At 39.7% G+C, this 17895-nt stretch overlaps 1 protein-coding gene across 3 annotated transcripts in view; it reads left to right on the top strand.

Moving 5' to 3' along the window:
- BLM (BLM RecQ like helicase) overlaps positions 1–17895 on the top strand; it is a 123786-nt gene that overhangs the window by 11961 nt on the left and 93930 nt on the right. The window lies entirely within an intron of this gene.

Below are 17895 nucleotides of genomic sequence, written 5' to 3'. Positions count from 1 at the left end.
TACTTGAGCCCTTGATATCAGCTCCTCTTTGTTTCCCTCTATCCACCACCCTCTCACCCTTGTGACCCCTTGATAAATTATAAATTATTATTACTTTTATATCTCACACTGTCCTCTGTCTCCCTTCATCCACGTTTCTGTTATTCGTCCCGGACTGAGGGTGGGGGCAGGGAGGGCATTGTGTCAAAGTTTGTGATCAAAGTTTCCCCCCTTTTGCCCCCCACCTTCCCCCTATCCTCAAAGTATCACTACTCACATTATTGTTCCTGAGTGGTGTATCTGTCTCGGATTCCGTGTGTCCAGGGCTCTTATCTGTACCACTGTACCTGCTCCTGTCTAGCCAGATTTGTAAGGTAGAACTGGGTCATGATCATGGGGGTGGGAGGAAGCAATAAAGAACTAGAGGAATAGTGTATGTTTTGTCGGTGCTATACTGCACCCTAGCTGGCTCGTCCCTTCCTTGTCACCTTCTGTGAGGGATGTCAGTAATGTTTCTATTCCAGCTGTGAAAAGGAGGTGTCATGCTGTTTTCCACAGTGGTTGCACCGTCTTCCACGGCTCCACCAGCAGTGAGTCTATCAGGCTTCTAGTCTCTCTATGCTCTTGGCAACATTTGTTGTCTTCTGTTTCTTTAAGCTTTGCTATTGATGCCAGCATAAGATGATATCTCATTGGTTGGATTTGAATATCTAATGGCTAATGGTCTTGAGCATTAATGTCTTCTTTGATAAAATGCCTGTTCATAGCCTCTGTCCATTTCTTAATTGAATTATTTGTCTTTTTCACTGCGGTGTTGAAGTTTTCTTTAAACTTTTAAGATTAAGCCTTTGTCTGATATGCCATTGCCTCAATTTTTCCCCCAGTCTGTGGGTTTTCTTTGTATTTTTAGTAGGTGAAATATCTTAATGCACAAGTGTCTGATTTATATGCAGTCTCAATCATCTAGTTTCTCTTTTGGTGTTTGTATGTTTTCTGTTATATTTTATACGTATTTTTGTCATATTTGTCCCTATATTTTAGTTTTTGATCTTTATCTTTCTAAGTTGTGTATTTAGGTTTTTGATCCGTCTTGGATTCGTTTTTTAATAGTGTGAATGAGGAGTCCTGTTTCATGTGTTTGCAATGGGTACCCGGTTTTGCCAGCAGCTTTTGTTAAAGAGATGCTCTCTTCCTCGTTTAGTGTGTTTCAGCCCTTATCAAAGATCAGTTACCTATTGTTGTCTGGATTTGCTTGTGGGGTCTCAATTCTGTGTGTCAAGTTGCACCAGCGCCAGACTGTTTTATTTAAATGTCTATTCTTTAAAAGACTGTACATCCCACAATTTTTGATATTATGTTCTATATATATTCCTTAGATCAAGTTTGTATTATTCAAATATTTTGCTTCTTTACTGTTATTTTTATTCATTCCATCAATTACTGGGGTAACTATTTTACAATCTACTCTTGTTGTAGTTTTCTGTTTATTCTTGATAAATTCTCTTTTCAGTTTTGCTCCCATATTTTAATGTGTTTTTTGAACTGTGCAAAGTTTAAAGTTGTTATTATATTTCTGGAGAATCAATTGTGTGTCATTTTACAGTGATCCTCTTTAGTAAGATTTTTCTGACTCAAAATCTGTTTTGTATGATATTCATAAACTTATCTCAACTGTCTTGGTATTTGCATGTTTCTTTTCCCATCTTTCTTCTTTCAACTTTTGTATAACTCACTGCTTTACTTACAGACCACATATACAGCAGTTAGCTTTTGATTTTTCCCTCAGATTGATAATCTTTTAACCAAGATAATAAGTTGATTTATATTTAATGTTGCGTACGTTTGCATTTAAATCTACTTAACTTATTTTGTGATGTTTAGTTTGTTTTTGTTTTCTTCCCTTTTATAGTTTTTCTTTGGGTGTTTTTACTGGCTTTTATTTTCTTGGTAACCAACTCAAGGGTACCTAAAAACAAGTGCTTAGGTGAAGGTGGGTTTTTAAAAGCATTTCATTTTTTTCCCTTCTGGCTTTTAAATTACAACATGTTTATTTATCTTAATGCTTAAAGTTAAGCATACCTTTATCCTCCATCCAAATGACACACGGGCCTTGGAACACATATATTATCGTTGTTTCCCTCATGGTTTATATGTTATCACTGTGGGACACTTTAAATATTTTTTAAAAATCCATGTAAAATGGCACGAGTTGCAATAGTACTAGTAGAACCTGCTTAACTTAAGGGAGGATAATGACTAGAGTCAGCCCACTGCTGGTTCCGGTGAGTGGAGGTCAGACTTACCCTCTGTCAACCTTTTGACCAATTCTACCACCAGCCTTCCCTCCCACCGCACCCTCTACTTCTCTGCTGGATTTGAGAATGTGCTGTAGTGGCCACATAGAACTTACAAGCACTACTTGAAGTCAATTAGTTTATTAAGGAGCAACGTACAACTTGGGTCATGAACAACAGTCTACAATTCATTCCTGCGGATCAGAAAGCACGCAGTTATTAAAATGACTCGGCCGAGAAATCTGACCTCCTCTAATTTCAAGCAGCATCAATCCAAGGCTGATTCCTGTGAGTGGGGGCGTCACATCTACAGCCTCTCTCTAACTTGGTACCAATTCTGACAGCAGCCCTCCCTCCCCCGACAGCACTTGCTGGTTCGATAATTTAGAGCAGTGGTCACATAAGACTCACAGTCGTCACGGTTGTGGTCTTTACCCAGGACACATCAAGAAGTTTGACTGCAAAAGCATAAAAACCTTTATTAAACAAAAATAACAAAATGTAAAGCGATTGTTCTATAACATATCTTCTATCTGGGTCTATGTACTCTGAAGGCAATGTTTCCATCTCTCTAACCCTTCCCTGAAGAATTACGCTCTTTGATTTACCCCGTGTCAAAATGATAGTTTCGGTCTCTTCGAGGGACTCAAATCTTGTTCCTTTAAAATGTTTTTGTGTTTGGGGAGCAAATAGAAGTTTGAAGGGGCAAGATCAAGGCTGTAGGGTGGATGGAGTAAGGTTGCCCCACCAAACTCTCATTGGACAGCCCTTGCTACCTGTGAAGTAAGAGCAGGCCAATTGTCATGATGGAAAAAATGTCCTCAGCACAGCTTTCCTGGCCTTTTTCTCACTAATGCAGTTCGCCATTTTTGTAAAATTTCTTCATAATTACCCCCTGTGATCATCCCATGTCCTTCAAGAAAATCTGTCAGGATTACTCCTTTGAAATCCCGAAAACAATCATCATAACTTCCTGAGCCTGACCTCTCTGCCTTGAATTTAACTCCCCCAGCAAATCTCCTCAGAAACCACTGTTTTGATTAGACCTTGCTCTCTGGATCATATTGGGATATCTGAGACTTATCTCTAATTTGGATTAATTTCTAAAAGACATAGAAATATCAGCTCGTAAATCTAGCGGATCTTCATGCAACCCTTTTGGTGCCCATCCAGCTGAAAGCCTGGTGAGGCCAAGATGCTCACTTAAATCAAAATGTTGAACCCTGTGAGATCGCAGCTTCAGAAGCTGGCGCAGCAATAGGAATGCCATTGTCTTCAGCCACAGCTCCTTCTTTATCGAGGTTGGGGGCTTCTGTCTGTTGATTCATTTTTGAGGTCTTCTCTGCCTTCCTTAAGATGCCTGATCCATTTAAAGTGTTGTTTTATGCTGGCAACACTCCTGCAAACTGGTTTCAAAGCTTCATTGATTTGGGAAGGTGCCCACTTGAGTTTGTGATATCTATGATTGTGAATTAGGTGGGGATTTGCCTATCAGATCATCCTTTCTGCATTCACCATTTAAACAACGTTTCAAACCTCCCAGTGGTTTGTTATCTCCACCCCTCCCCCATCTCCTTATAGTACATGATCTGCTGCGTCACCAGGGTTAGTCAATAGAGATCTACCCTCTAACCTATTGCTTCTGCATTCTACCCTCCCCCTCCATCCCCTGCTATCTATCAAAGTTTGTTTCTTTTTGGTATGAAAACCTTTACTTGATTTTTGCTTTTTTAATAACAGTGGTCTTGTACAATAGTTGTCCTTTGTATTTTACTAATTTCACTCAGTATATGAGAGGGGTACCCAAAGAAAACCAGAAAAAAGCTCTGTGTGCAGAACCGTCGTAGCACATATTTTTCCCTCTAGGCGAGCATCGCGCAACTCACTCTGAGTTAGTGCACTCAGTGTCACCTGAGAAGGTTCTCTGGTCACAGTGAATTTTTTTTGTAAAAGCAGTTTCACTCGAACTTCATTTTTTGGCTTAGCCAGTTTAAGAGAACAGCGTGCAGCTGTGACATTTTGTTTCCTGCTCCGGAAAATTGCCACAGAAACTGTTGTGATGTTGAACATGGCTTACAAGGACAGCGTTATGGAAAAACTTGTGTACAAGTGGTTTTCTTGTTTAAAAAAAGGTGAAATGTCGATTGATGACAAACTCATTCTAAATATTTGTCAACTTCCTGAATGCACAGAAATGTCGACAGAATTCGTGCACTTGTGCTCAAAGACCGTTGAAGAGATGGGGAAGTTATCTGGACTATCTTGGAGCCTGATTCAGCGAATTGTATGGCAAATTTGGGAATGAGAGGGATTTACTTTGAAATTTGTGCCTCAGGTTCTGAATGACCAGGGAAGAGTGTGAAGTGGAAACATGCTGTGCTTTGAAAGAACAGCTCTGAAACAACCTGGACTTTTTTCAAGGTCATTACTGGTAATGAGACATGGTGCTGTTCTTACAACCTTTAAAGCAAACATCAATCAAGCCAGTGCAAGATGCCATCGTCACCTCACCCCCCCAAAAAAGAAAAATTGGTCCAGTGAAATATAGATTAGCATGATGCTCATTTGTTTTACTTTGTCTTTTTGATGTGAGGGTGCGAGTGCATTTGGAGTTCATTCCACCAGGTCAGACTGTTAATCAAATTTTCTATTTAGAGGTTCTGAAAAAATTGTAATAACAGTGTGTGACCAAAAAGGTCTGATTTGTGGCAGATGGGGGACTGGTTTTGCCACCACAACAATGCACCTGCTCACGCAGCCATCTCAGTGCACCAGTTTGTGGCAAAAACAGCTTGCCTCTCTTGCCCCATGCACCTTACTCACCTGACCTCACTCCATGCAACTTCTTTTTGCTTCCATGGATGAAGAGGGCCATGAAAGGACAATGATTTGACAAAGTAGAAGAGGTCAAGAAAAAATCAGGGAGGTGCTGTCAGCCATTTAAACGGATGGATTTGAAAATATTTTCCAAGAATGGAATCGCAGATTTGACAAATGTATTAAGTGTAATGAAGAGTGCTTTGAAGGTGATAAGGTTGTTTTACAAAAAATAATTTAAATACATAGCTATGGGGGGGAAATATTCCATTTTGGTGGGGTACCCCCTCGTAAATTCCTCTAAATCCACCCGTGTCATAAGGGGTTTCCCAGTTTCTTCTTTATTCTTTAAACAAGGTGTTGTGTTTCATTGGGGGTATATTTCAAAGTTTGCTTATTTAGATTCTCAATGATAGATATTGATGTTGTTTCCATCTTTTTGCTATTGTGAACAATATTAAAGTGAACCTAGGTGTTCACATATCTATTTTTGTATACGTGTTTGTGTTCTTTGCTTCTGTGGGATATCTACCAAAGTAGTAGTATTGCTGGGCCAGATGCTATTCCCAATTGTTTGAGAAATGCCACACTGCTTTCCCCAGTGGTTGTACTGTTACACAGTCCCACTAGCAGTGCACACCTTGGGTAGACTGTCTGTTCATGCCCTTTCCCCATTTGTTAATTGAGTTACTCATCTTTTTCTCTTTGAGGTGTTAAAATTTTCCATAGATTTTAGAGATTAATCCCTTTCCCAATGTCATTGCCAAGCATTTCCTCCCAGTATGTGGGTTTTCTTTTTACTCCTGGTGAAATCTTGATGCACATAAGTGTCTTATTTTTAAGAAATCCCATTAATTTTGTTCTTATGCTGGGTGCATGCTTTTCATTATATTTGATAGTGTGTTTATGTCATGCACAAGGATCTTTACATTTGCCCTTACTGTCCACTTAAGTTTTGTTAAAAATCAGGCTAACCATGATTTCAAAATCATATTTTCCCCATGGCACAAGAAAACTCACGTTTGAAGGCACCTTAATAAAACTAAAGCAAGTGTATTATTGGGGAAATGTGTCTGCAGCCATCACCGATTGCAAAGACTTGTTTAATCATAGTTTGGGCATGTATGAACTGGAACCCTAGTGGCAATACGTTTTAACTTACCGTTGCTTGTGGTAGCACTAATTACAAATCAGGTTCAGAAATGACTCAGTACAATTCTTTGTTCAGGGCAGCCACTTCTCGTTGTACTCCACCCTTTGTCCTTTAGGCCCCATGGACCCCTTAGCCCAGCGTCTGCTTTGCTTGAGCAAGTGTAACAAAGCTCTTTACTCTGTCAGTAAGTACCTGATATATCTTATTCCATTGATAACTCAGCCCAGAGGTACTCAGCTCTCTGGAACTTTGGCCTAAAAGTCTGCCACACTATCTCCCCTTAAACTTCTGGTTGTACTGCCTCTAGTGCTGTTGCTGTTTCTCTGGTGCTGCTTCTCATTCTGTCTCACCATCTCCAGTGTTACAGTGCTCTGTCTCCTGGGTCTAGGAGACTCCTAGTGCAGGGACCCCAGGTCCAAAGGATGTGCTACACTCCTGGCTGTAGAAATCTACCCTTTCAACCCCTGGAATGATTCATTTTAAGTCTAGCAGGATGGCAAAACTGACCAATTTCCTAGTTATGGTTCCATACACCATTTTCTCGTGATCTTATGCCTACAAGGGTTCCACGTACCTTTTTTTTTGTATCATTAGCAAGCCGTCCAATATCCTTGATGGACCACAGGTAGCTTATTGCATAGCTCCTAGTTACGTTGTAGAAATTAGAAAGACTATGGCAAAAAAGGGCCATATTAAGGAGTTCATTGCACCATATCAGTGTAGGGCAGCCCTCGTCTCCTAGGTCTCACGGACAAGCCCTTTTAGGTTTCTTGAAGTTAGACTCTTATTGGTACAGCCAACTGTAACCATTGGCCTTTCCACTAGGCTCCTTCTGGGCCTGTCTTTGCTGGCTTCGTTGCTGGGCCCCTTCTTGCCCTGTTGCCACTGGATCTCTCTGGGCCCTTCCAGGACTTACTGACGTCAGTGCTACAGCTCTTTTAGAAGAGCCCTTGCTTTTTCCACTTGCTCATTCTCTCGTGCTCTCTGTCTCTATTTCTTTTTGCGTTCATCCTGTTGCTTCTCTTCTTTCTTCCTAAACTTCTGTGGGGTTGGTTGTTGATATACACAGTTCCTTGTCAGTTTTAAGGCACGGCACTCGTACCAGGACCACACAAAGTGAACATCTTCTCAACTTTTCCCAGACCACAGACAGACACTTCATTTGCACAGTAGGCTACATACCCTTGATTTACGCAGTCATTGAACAATCCCTCCAAGAGGCATACCAGTCACAGGGTAGGCTGTACCCCAGACCCAAAGAAAAAGTATCAAATCACTAGTTGTTTACAGTTTACTCCACCCAATCCATGGCCATCAAGTTAATTCCAGCTCATGGTGACCCGATGTAAGGTTTAAGAGATCTATAGATCTCTAGGGGAGCAAAAAGCCTCATCTTCCTTCCACGGAGAGATTTGTGGGTTGAGAACTACAGTCTTGTGCTTAGCAGGCCAACACTTGCCCAAAAGAGTCACCAAGATTCCCTACAGTTTCTCTGGTAAATAACCAATTAGCTGGACAAAAGTAAAGACTTCATACTGTGTTTCCAAAGAACCAGTCCGAGTCCACATAAAGCTCATTTCATCACACCCTGTAAGACATTATTATTGTTCTATTCAGGAAAGTTTGCATAGATTCAAGCACATGTCAACACTCTGTGCTCATTAAAGAACTCTGGTGGCACAGTGAATGCACTGCTTGGTTGCTAATTGAAAGAGTAGCAGTTCAAAACCATGGGCTCATGGGAAAAAAAGATGTGTCAGTCTGCTTCTATAAAGATCTGCAACTTTGGAAACCCTGTGAGGAAGTTATACTCTCCCACAGGGGCACTTATAAGTAAAAATCAACTTTGACCACTGGGTGTGGGGGTTTTGGTTTGGTTTTGTGCGGGTTTTGGTTTGGTTTTATGCGGGTTTTGGTTTGGTTTTGTGCTTCATTTCCCCCATTATCTGAGATTAAAAAAAAAATTTAGATTCACTTTTCTACTAGTGAAAGGATACCCTTTAGAATTTCCTCTGACAAACAGTTGGTTAGTCTGAATATATCTTTTTAATGCTTTGATCTTTTAAGTAACAGTTTTTCTTGGATTTAATTCACATACCATATACTTAACCCATTAAACATAAAATTTAATGAATTTTATACATAGTGTAATAGTCAGTTTTAGAGCATTTTCATTGGTCTAGAGCAGTGGTTCTCAACCTTTCTAATGCTGCGGCCCTTTAATACAGTTCCTCATGTTGTGGTGACCCCCCCCCAACCATAAAATTATTATTATTTTTAAACATTTTATTAGGGGCTCATAAACTCTTATCACAATCCATACATATACATACATCAATTGTATAAAGCACATCTGTACATTCTTTGCCCTAATCATTTTCTTTTTTTCTTTTTTTACATTTTAGTAGGGGCTCATCCAACATAAAATTATTTTTGTTGCTACTTCATAATTGTAATTTTGCTACTGTTATGAATTGAGCGACCCCTGTGAAAGCGTCATTCAACCCTCAAAGGGGTCGCAGCCCACAGGTTGAGAACCGCTGGTCTAGAGAGAAAATACTATGCCTCTTAGCCATAATTCCCAACCCTCCCATCTCCATAGCGCCTGACAACCACTAATCTATCTACTCTGTCTCTATAGATTGCCCCATTCTAGATATTTTATATAAATGGAATAAAAAAGCGGCCATACACAAAAAGTGAACAAATGCGTGTGGCTATGTTCCCATAAAACTTTATTTATAAAAACAGGTGACACCCCAGATGTGACCTCTGGATTGTAGTTTGCCAACCTCTGATCTAGAGTGTATTGCTTACAGATTTTCCAGTAACAGTTGTTAAATATTGATTCTTTTCCAAATTTTGTTAATGTTTCTCATTACATATTAAATATATTTTAGAGACTAGGTTTTTGTGAGTTTTTTAAAAAGATGAATATCATGTCATTTAAAGTGTTGCTTTTAATATGATTATACTCTTTCTTGTACTCATTCCAGCCCAGTGCTGTTTAGTATTCTTATTGTGTGCTTTTGTCAGATGAATTTTAGAAGAATTTTTGTTAAGTCCTGTGAATATTCTTATAGTATTTCAATTGGAATTATGTTAAACCCATAATTTATGAAAAACTATTGTTTTTGTGATATTTAGGCCTTTCATCTGATAATATGAAATGTTTTTATGCTTGTCCAAATCTTTATTTCTCCCAGTAATGTTTGGCTGTTTTCTTCATATCAGTCATAGATGTCCTTTGTGAAGCTAATTACTAGCTGCTTAATATTTTCCACTTCTCTTGTTAACTGAATGCCTTTAAAATTATATTTTCTAGTTAGTTATTGCTACTACATGAGAATGATTTTGACTTATGTGAATTTATGTTTGCTTTTTACTTAGCCATTTTACTGAAGTTTTAATTATCAATTGTTGTGGCTTATTTTCTTGGGTTGTGCTCATATATAATCATGTTGTCTACACGTAATGATAGTCTTGTCTCTTTTGGTGCTTTTCTGAATATTTTTGCATTGGCAAGAGAGCTCAATATAATGAAGTAAAACAATTCTGTTTCTGGTCTAATTTTACAGGATCTAGCACTTTTGTAAAATATAGATATCGTGTTGGTCCTTGATTGTAAGTAAGTCTAATTCTATGTTACAAGGTGCTTATTAGCATTAGCTGAGCTGTACCTAATGCCTTTTAGGCTATGATGACACAAATCAGACGAGTGGTTCCAATAGGGGTGGGTATTCATTAGGAAGAGGCACACGGGAGGCAATGGAGGACTAGGAATGTTTTACATCTTGATCTGAATGGTGTTTATACTGTTACCTATAAGTAAAAATGTATTCACCTGTATATTTAAGATTAATATTAATGTACCATAATTAGTATTAATTTATCATATTAGTGTCTTCATCTAATGTTGAGCCAGTTGCTGCATGGTTGATCACATAGTTATAACCCTTTTGAGATAATCATTTTCATAGTCTGTTATTGTATTGTTGTAAAAGATCTGGGTTTAAGTGCATAAAACATTTGCCAATTTCTGTATTCTTTAGCATTGTCTTATATTCTCTCATTCAATAAATATTTGTTGAGTACTAGATGCTTGGTTGACTAGAGAAACATATTCAGAGACACTCACATATGTATAAGAGCTATATATCAAAGAGTAATTGTACATCAAGAAAACATCCCAGTCCAGTCCATATCAAGTCCATAAGTCTGATATTAGCCCTTTAGTCTGACACTCGTCCATAAATCTCTATTCAGACTCACACAGCCACATACAATGATTCAGAATGCAGGAAGTTCAAAGGCTGTTGGGTGAAAAGTTTTATGGATCCAGTGGTGGTGGATCCAGATGCTGCTCTAGGGCTGGTGCAGGTCTCAGCGTAGTTCCACATGGCTTGTCAACAGGAAGGTGAAGGAGAGAAAGAGAGGAAGTTCCCAGAGTTCTCACAAGAAGACCATGCCCACAAGGAGGCGTCATCTGGCTGTGACCTGACTGACAGGCTAGACCTCACCCCTTCACTATTAATACCCTCAAGGTGACACAAGGTTGTGTAACTACCACACCTGGTAACATAATGTATTGCACATTGAGTTCTAAACAGAAAGGTCAGCAGTGTGAACCCACCAGTCACTCCCTAAGAGTCAGAACTGACTGACAGGGTGGTGGGAAGTGCTTAGAGAGGCTACAGTTTATAAAACCAACTATAACCCGTATTTGCCGGGAACTTACAATCTAGTGAAAGAAATAACCGATCAAATACTTACAAAAATGTATGTATACTTGAAGGTATGATAATTGCAGTAATTGAGGCTAATTGTTGTAAAAGTATATTATAGGAGAATTGTTCTTTATAGAACATTTGTATATTTACTATCTGCCAGGCCCCATTGTAAGCATGTTAAAATTCAATTTTCTTAGTAGCCATATGAAACCAAGCCCCGTCAGTTCATGGTCAGAGTCGACATGTGCCCCACACAGCTTTCAAGAAGTAGATCTCCAGGTCTTTCTTCGGAGGCTCCTTTGTGGACTTGATTTGTTATTTCTGTGTATTGTCAAATGTTCAAATTCAAGCCATTTGGCTAATGTCTCAGATATTTCAGAGTTGCACAAAATTCTGCCAGGTGTCCTGAGCAGAGTCAGACCTCTCTTAAGAAGTAACCAAACTGTAACTTTTGGATGGCACTCAGGGCCATAGTACATGCAGTCTTATAATTGTGCTTGCTTGCTGGTCTGTAGTGAACAAGTTTACTTTTTTTTACATTGAAGATTCTGCTTCTAGGTCTTGCTGGGTTCTGTCTCCCTCTTCCAGAACCAAAACCCAGTTTCAAATTGATAATCCCTGGCAGGAAGCAGATTTACTTGTGTTTACTTATTAATCTGTAGTGAACAGTTTCATGTATTTTTAACCATATCAGGGCACAAGTAAGCCCGTACTTACCAGATAATCTTTGCCTGAATACACTAATTATGACATAAAAGCTTGGTTTAGATCAATTTGACAGTTAAAATTCTTTCAACCAAAGCCTATCAATCATAAAGAAGCCAATACTCCAAAGTAACCAATTAATTCTCTTCCTAATTTTAAAATCTCCCCTCAAAATTAAAGACATCTTGCCTAACCACTCGTGGTACATGTCTTTATTAGAATTTCCTTCACTCTTTTAAAACTTTTCTCTCCATTTCCAAAAGCAAGCTTCGTGTTAATTTAGTCCCAACACTTCTCTGCTAGTAAACCTGAGCTCTGCCTTTGTTTCCTTAATTCAACTGTATGGATATGGTTTTCTGGTTTATTTTGATTTGCTTATTATTAAACTCATCTTCTTTTTCAATGGCATAATGACTTTTTTCATCGTTTTCCAAATTCTACCTATGTATAGTTCACAGGTTCCCCTGCACACCCTGACTTTGTCTGGGCCTTCATTGCTTTGCTTCTTCTATCTAGTGTGGTGAAGCTTTCCACTAGTCCCAGTCTACTGTTGTTGAGAATACACACAGGTAAACATACACCAGTCCAGTGGTTTCTACATGTGCAATTCAGTGACTACATTCAAGTTGTGCAACCAACCATTCTTGCCCTCCTTTCTGAGTTAGTCTTCCTCCATTAACATCAACTCCCTGTCCCCCTGAAATTCCCATCTACATACAAGGGCTCCCCTCTTCCCTCCACCCAACCGCCGCCAAATCAGATGTGATGTGAGAGGGATAGTGCATTTGGAATTCGCCCCACCAGATCAGACTATTAACCAAGTTTTCTATTTAGAGGTTCTGAAAAGATTGCATAACTGTGTGACCCAAAAAGGCCTGTTTTGTGGCAGAGAGGGGAATGGTTTTGCTACCACGACAATGCACCTGCTCTACACAGCCATCTCAGTGCACCAGTTTTTGTCAAAAACAAACAAACCAACCTGCATGCCTCTTTTACCCCACGCACATTACTCACATGACCTTGCTCAGTGTGACATTTTTTTTGTTTCCACAAATGAAGAGGGACATGAAAGGGCAATGAATTGACGAAGTAGAAAAGGTGAAGAAAAAAAATGAGGAGGTGCTGAGAGCCATCCAAACAGATGAGTTTAAAAAATGTTTCCAAGAATGGAATCACAGATTTGCCTAATGTATTAAGTATAATGGAGAGTACTTTACAGGTGACAAGGTTGTTTTGTAAAAAAAATTGAATACATAGCTCTTGGGGGAAATTCCGGTTTGTGGGGGGTGGTACTCCTTTATACATTTTCAATTGCAGTTGCCACTTTGATCCCATGAGCAATTTTTGTCATAAATAATTTTCTGGATATTTTAGTGGAGTAGGTAGAGGAGACACCCTGTGCTTCAGTGCAAGCCTAATTCTTAGTAGCAGCCCCCATTGAAAGTTACTGAGTGGGAAAGTACTTCCAAGCTTCAGAATGTTACTCTGCCTGGACAGGGCTACCCAAAGAGAAGTGTGACTTACAAATAGGGAAAGGTGCCACCAGGGCACCAGGTATGGCTCTGCAATTTAAAGTATTTAAACTACTTTGCTACAGGGGCAATTTAACATTTATTTAAAATGATGGTGTGGAATAACAGGAAACCCTTGCCAGTTATTAGAATACCATGACTGCTTTTGATCCCAAAATAAATAAGATGCGGAAAAGTTATAAAAGGGAAAGGTTAAGTAATGATGTAATGGACCAGTTTGTTATGCTTAGTGTCTTAAGTCTATGTATTTCTCCTTTTGTGACATCAGTCTAATCGATTGTGATGGGTAATCTGAGAGGGCCATCGGCTGACTTCACTCTACATTATTTATAATGTGGATGGCTTCCACCTTGGACAGGACCTCAGAGAGAGCACAGTTCAGCAAAAGGACAGGACTTTTAAAGTGGTACCTTAGGACATTCAGGGATTGTGGTCTTAAAATAGCCTCCACTAAAGAATCAGGGCTCTTTGGGGAAATAGCAGATTCCAAGACAAGGGCATTGCATTAGATTCCATTGCATCAGATCATTCCGGGGCATATGTTTAATCCTTGTGTTCATCGTGGTCCTGGGGGCTGTCACCAGTGGAGAGCATTAGAAATCAACTCAGTATTTTGAAAACTGATAAGAGAAAAAAGAATCCAATATTTATTCTTCCCTCCCTTTCTGAATTTTACTACTAGGTAGCAAAATAGTAGATGCATGATTTCTCTAAAGTGTTGCAACTGATGAATGCAGAAGGAATGTCAGAACTAAAATATCATTATTTTGGCTGATCAACTTTCAGAATGAGGTCCTCTGTGAATTACCTCATGAAATATGGGCAAAACAAGTTAAATTATTTCTGAACTCTAGCAAAACTAGAGAAAACTGCCATGGAATTGATTTGGACTCGTAACAATCCTACAGGATGAAGTAGAACTGCCCTTTTGGGTTTCTGAGACTTTCAATCTTTATAGGTGCAGACAGCCAGCCTTGTCTGCCTCCCACAGAGCAACTGATAGGTTTGAGCTGCTGACCATAAAGTTAGCAATTTCATGCATAACCCACTATCCGACCATGGCTCCTTCCGAACTAGAGAAGAAGCCCTAAATAATCCATCTTAGATAAACTACAGAGCCTCAGTAAGACAGCCGGGTATGTGCCCCATAGAACTGTTTTCCCCCCTTTCCCCCCATAGCTCAGTGGCATGGTAGTCAAAACCATTAGAGATGGTGGAGAGATCCAACCTCTTTGAAAGTCATTTTGTCCAAACTTGTAGCCCCCTGGGAAATCACAATTCACAGGGTATAATGGCTGCTTGATTTTTATTCAGTTCAGCTGTGTGTGCAGGTTGGGTGTAGGTGGGAAGGGATTGGTAGTTGTGCAGACAACACATAGGGCATACCCCAAACAACAGCAAACTAAGGGTGACATCACTCAGCTGTCTAGGGCTGTGATGCAGTTGAGGAAAAAAGAGCCTGGCTAGAGTTTAAAAGGAAATCCTGGAATACTAGACACACATGATGAACTTTGAAATGTCCTGACATATTTCTGGCTGCATGCGGGATCAGTTATCAGGCATCAGAGAACAAAAAAATCATATCATTGTGTGCTTACCTTCCCAATACAATCACTTGAGGCAAATGGGTGCATAAGCAAATGTGGTGAAGAAAGCTGATGGTGCCTGGTTATCAAAAGATAAAGTGTCTGGGGTCTTAAAGGCTTGAAGGTAAATAAGCGGCCATCTAGCTCAGCAGCAACAAAGCCCACATGGAAGAAACACACCAGCCTGTGTGATCACGAGGTGTCGAAAGGATCAGGTATCAGGCATCAAAGAACAAAAATTCAAATCATTGTGACTGAGGGAGAATATGGAGTGGAGATCCAAAGTGCATCTGTAGTCAACTGGACATCCCCTTACAGAAGGTTTGAGGGGAGGAGACAAGCCAGTTAGGTTGCAGTGTAGCAATGGTGAAACATACAACTTTCCTCTAGTTCCCCCAACCCCTATCATGATCCCAATTCTACTTTACAAATCTGACTAGACCAGAGGATGTACACTGGTACAGAAAGGAACTGGAAACACAGGAGATCCAAGAGAGATAATCCTTTCAGGACTAGTGTTGAGAATGGCGGGACCAGGAGGGTGGAGGGAAGGTGGGATGGAAAGGGGGAACCAATTACAAGGATCTACATACAACCACCTCCCTGGGGGATGGACAACATAAAAGTAGGTGAGGGGAGACGTCGGACAGTGTAAGATATGACAATATAATAATAATTTATAAATTATCAAGGGTTCATGAGGGAAGGGGAGCGGGGAGGGAGGGGGAAATGAGCTGATACCAAGGGCTCAAGCAGAAAGCAAATGTTTTGAGATGATGTTGGCAACAGATGTGCTTGACACAATAGATGAATGTATGGAGTGTGATAAGAGTTGTATGAACCCCCAATAAAATGAATTTTAAAAAAAGAAAGAAAGGCTGCATGCATGTGCAAAGCTGTGTGCCAGCCCAGAAAAGAATGGAGGAAGGAGATGGCTGTAGTCTCACATTGGCTGACCTCAAGTCTTGTGCTGCTGGAAGAGCAAAGCTAAGGCTGTCTTCTAAACTGCCTGAAGTCCGAAGTCACGCTGGCTTGCACAGATCACCTTGGCAAAAGGTGGAAAATATATAGGCATGGCATTTAAGGAAATCTACTGACTCATCATTGGTTGTCCAATAAATTTTACTGACCCACGTGTGACCCCTAGGAAGCCAAGCTTAAAAATAAGAACTTAGAGTATTAGTATATTTCAGACAATACAGATTCTACAGAATAAAAACAGGAAAGCTATTAAACAACTTACACAACAAAATTTAACATCAGCAGCAACAAACCTTGGAAAGTAGAAGACTCTGATCCTATAAATTTACATTTCTTCCCTTTTGATCCTTTCACCTGACATTTTACATTTTTTTTGACAACAGTAAAAAATGTGTCTGACTTCTGTGCATGGACTACATATATCTGCAGGAAAGAACACCAAATCACCAGGCAAAAGTAGTGCTGACTACTGGTTAAAGTTATGTGTCGTCTGCCCTGGGCCATAATTCTCAGTTATGTAATGCCAAGTTTGGCAGTTATGTAACGATGTAAAATGGACAGCTATATAATACTGCAGTCATCCCTTATGTGAGCTGATGGGACCATCCTCCATTTTCACAAAACGCTAATTTGCAAATAACCTAGTATTTGGAGCCAAACCATGTCACCATATTGATAAGTGAGAAGTGGGTATATAATATAAACTATCCAGTATCCAACCAAAATTTGAGGCTTAAAAGATAACGTAAACTAAAAAGGACAGTTTATAGAACAGAACTTGTTTTTACAAATCATATATCTGAAAGGGGCCTTAGCTCAATAATATGGCAAAGAACCCAATCTTAAAAATGGCAAAGGAACTCAATGTACATTTTCCAAGGAAGCATACAACACAAATGACACGTGAAAAGATGCTTGGCAGTCGTGGTGGTGGTGTCAGGTGCCATCGAAACAGCCAACTCAGTGACCTTATGTCCAACTGAACTTCGCATCACCTGGCCCTACACTCAACTCAGAATTGTTCTTTTAGCCCCTTGCTGCAGCTGTTGTGTCAATCCAACTCCTTGATCGTCTTCTCTTTTTTTGCTGACCTTTTACTTTATCAAACATTATTTCCCCCCAGGGGCTGCTCTTTCCTGATATGTCCAAAGTAGGTGAGACAGTTTCCCATCCTCCCTTGTCAGAAGCATTCTGGCTATCATTCCTCCAAGACAGATTTGTTTGTTCTTCTGGCACTTCATGGTACTTTCCATATTCTTTCCCAACATCATAATTCAAATACATTAATTCTTCTTTGATCTTCCATATGTATTATCCAATTTTCATGTGCATTTGAGATCACTGAAATTGTCATTGCTTGAGTCAGGTACATCTTAATCCTCAGAGTGACATTCTTGCTGTGTAACACTTGGAATAGGTCTTGGGCAGCAGATTTGTCCAATGTACACATTATTTGATTTCTTGACTGCTGTTTCCATATCATCAGTTGTTTATTTTTAATTGGTTATTAATGAAATGTAAATAACTACAAATTACCATTTTGTACCTATGTTATAACCTCCACTTGTCTGTTAGTTTGTCATACTGTAATAGCTTGCATGTTACTGTGATACTAGAAGCTATGTCATTGGTATTTCAAATACTAGCAGCATCACTTGAATTAACAAGTTTCAGCAGTTTCCACACTAAGAACAAACTATGAAGAAGGAATAGACTGTCTGGGCTCTTAAAGCCTTGAAGATAAGAAAGCGGCCATTTAGTTGAGAAGCAACAAGGTCCACATGGAAGAAGCACACCAGCCTGTGTTTTCATGAGGTGTCTGTGAGTAGGATCAGTTATCAGGCATCAAAGACCCAGAACAAAACCATTTTCATTGTGAATGAGGGGGAGTGTGGAGTGGAAACCCAAAGCCCATCTGTAGGCAATAGGACATCTCCTTACAGAAGGGTCACAGGGAGATGACAAGCCAGTTAGGGTGCAGTATAGCACTGATAAAACATACAACTTTCCTCTAGTTCTTTAATCCTTCTATCATGACCCCAATTCTACCTTATAAATATGGCTAGACCAGAGCATGTACATGGGTACAGATAAGACCTGGAAACACAGGGAATTCAA

The sequence above is a fragment of the Tenrec ecaudatus genome, chromosome 9 (genome assembly GCF_050624435.1).
Source record: "Tenrec ecaudatus isolate mTenEca1 chromosome 9, mTenEca1.hap1, whole genome shotgun sequence".
NCBI classification, from domain to species: domain Eukaryota; kingdom Metazoa; phylum Chordata; class Mammalia; order Afrosoricida; family Tenrecidae; genus Tenrec; species Tenrec ecaudatus.
The sequence above is the reverse complement of the archived record's forward strand: the minus strand, read 5'-3'. Positions and strand labels throughout refer to the sequence as shown.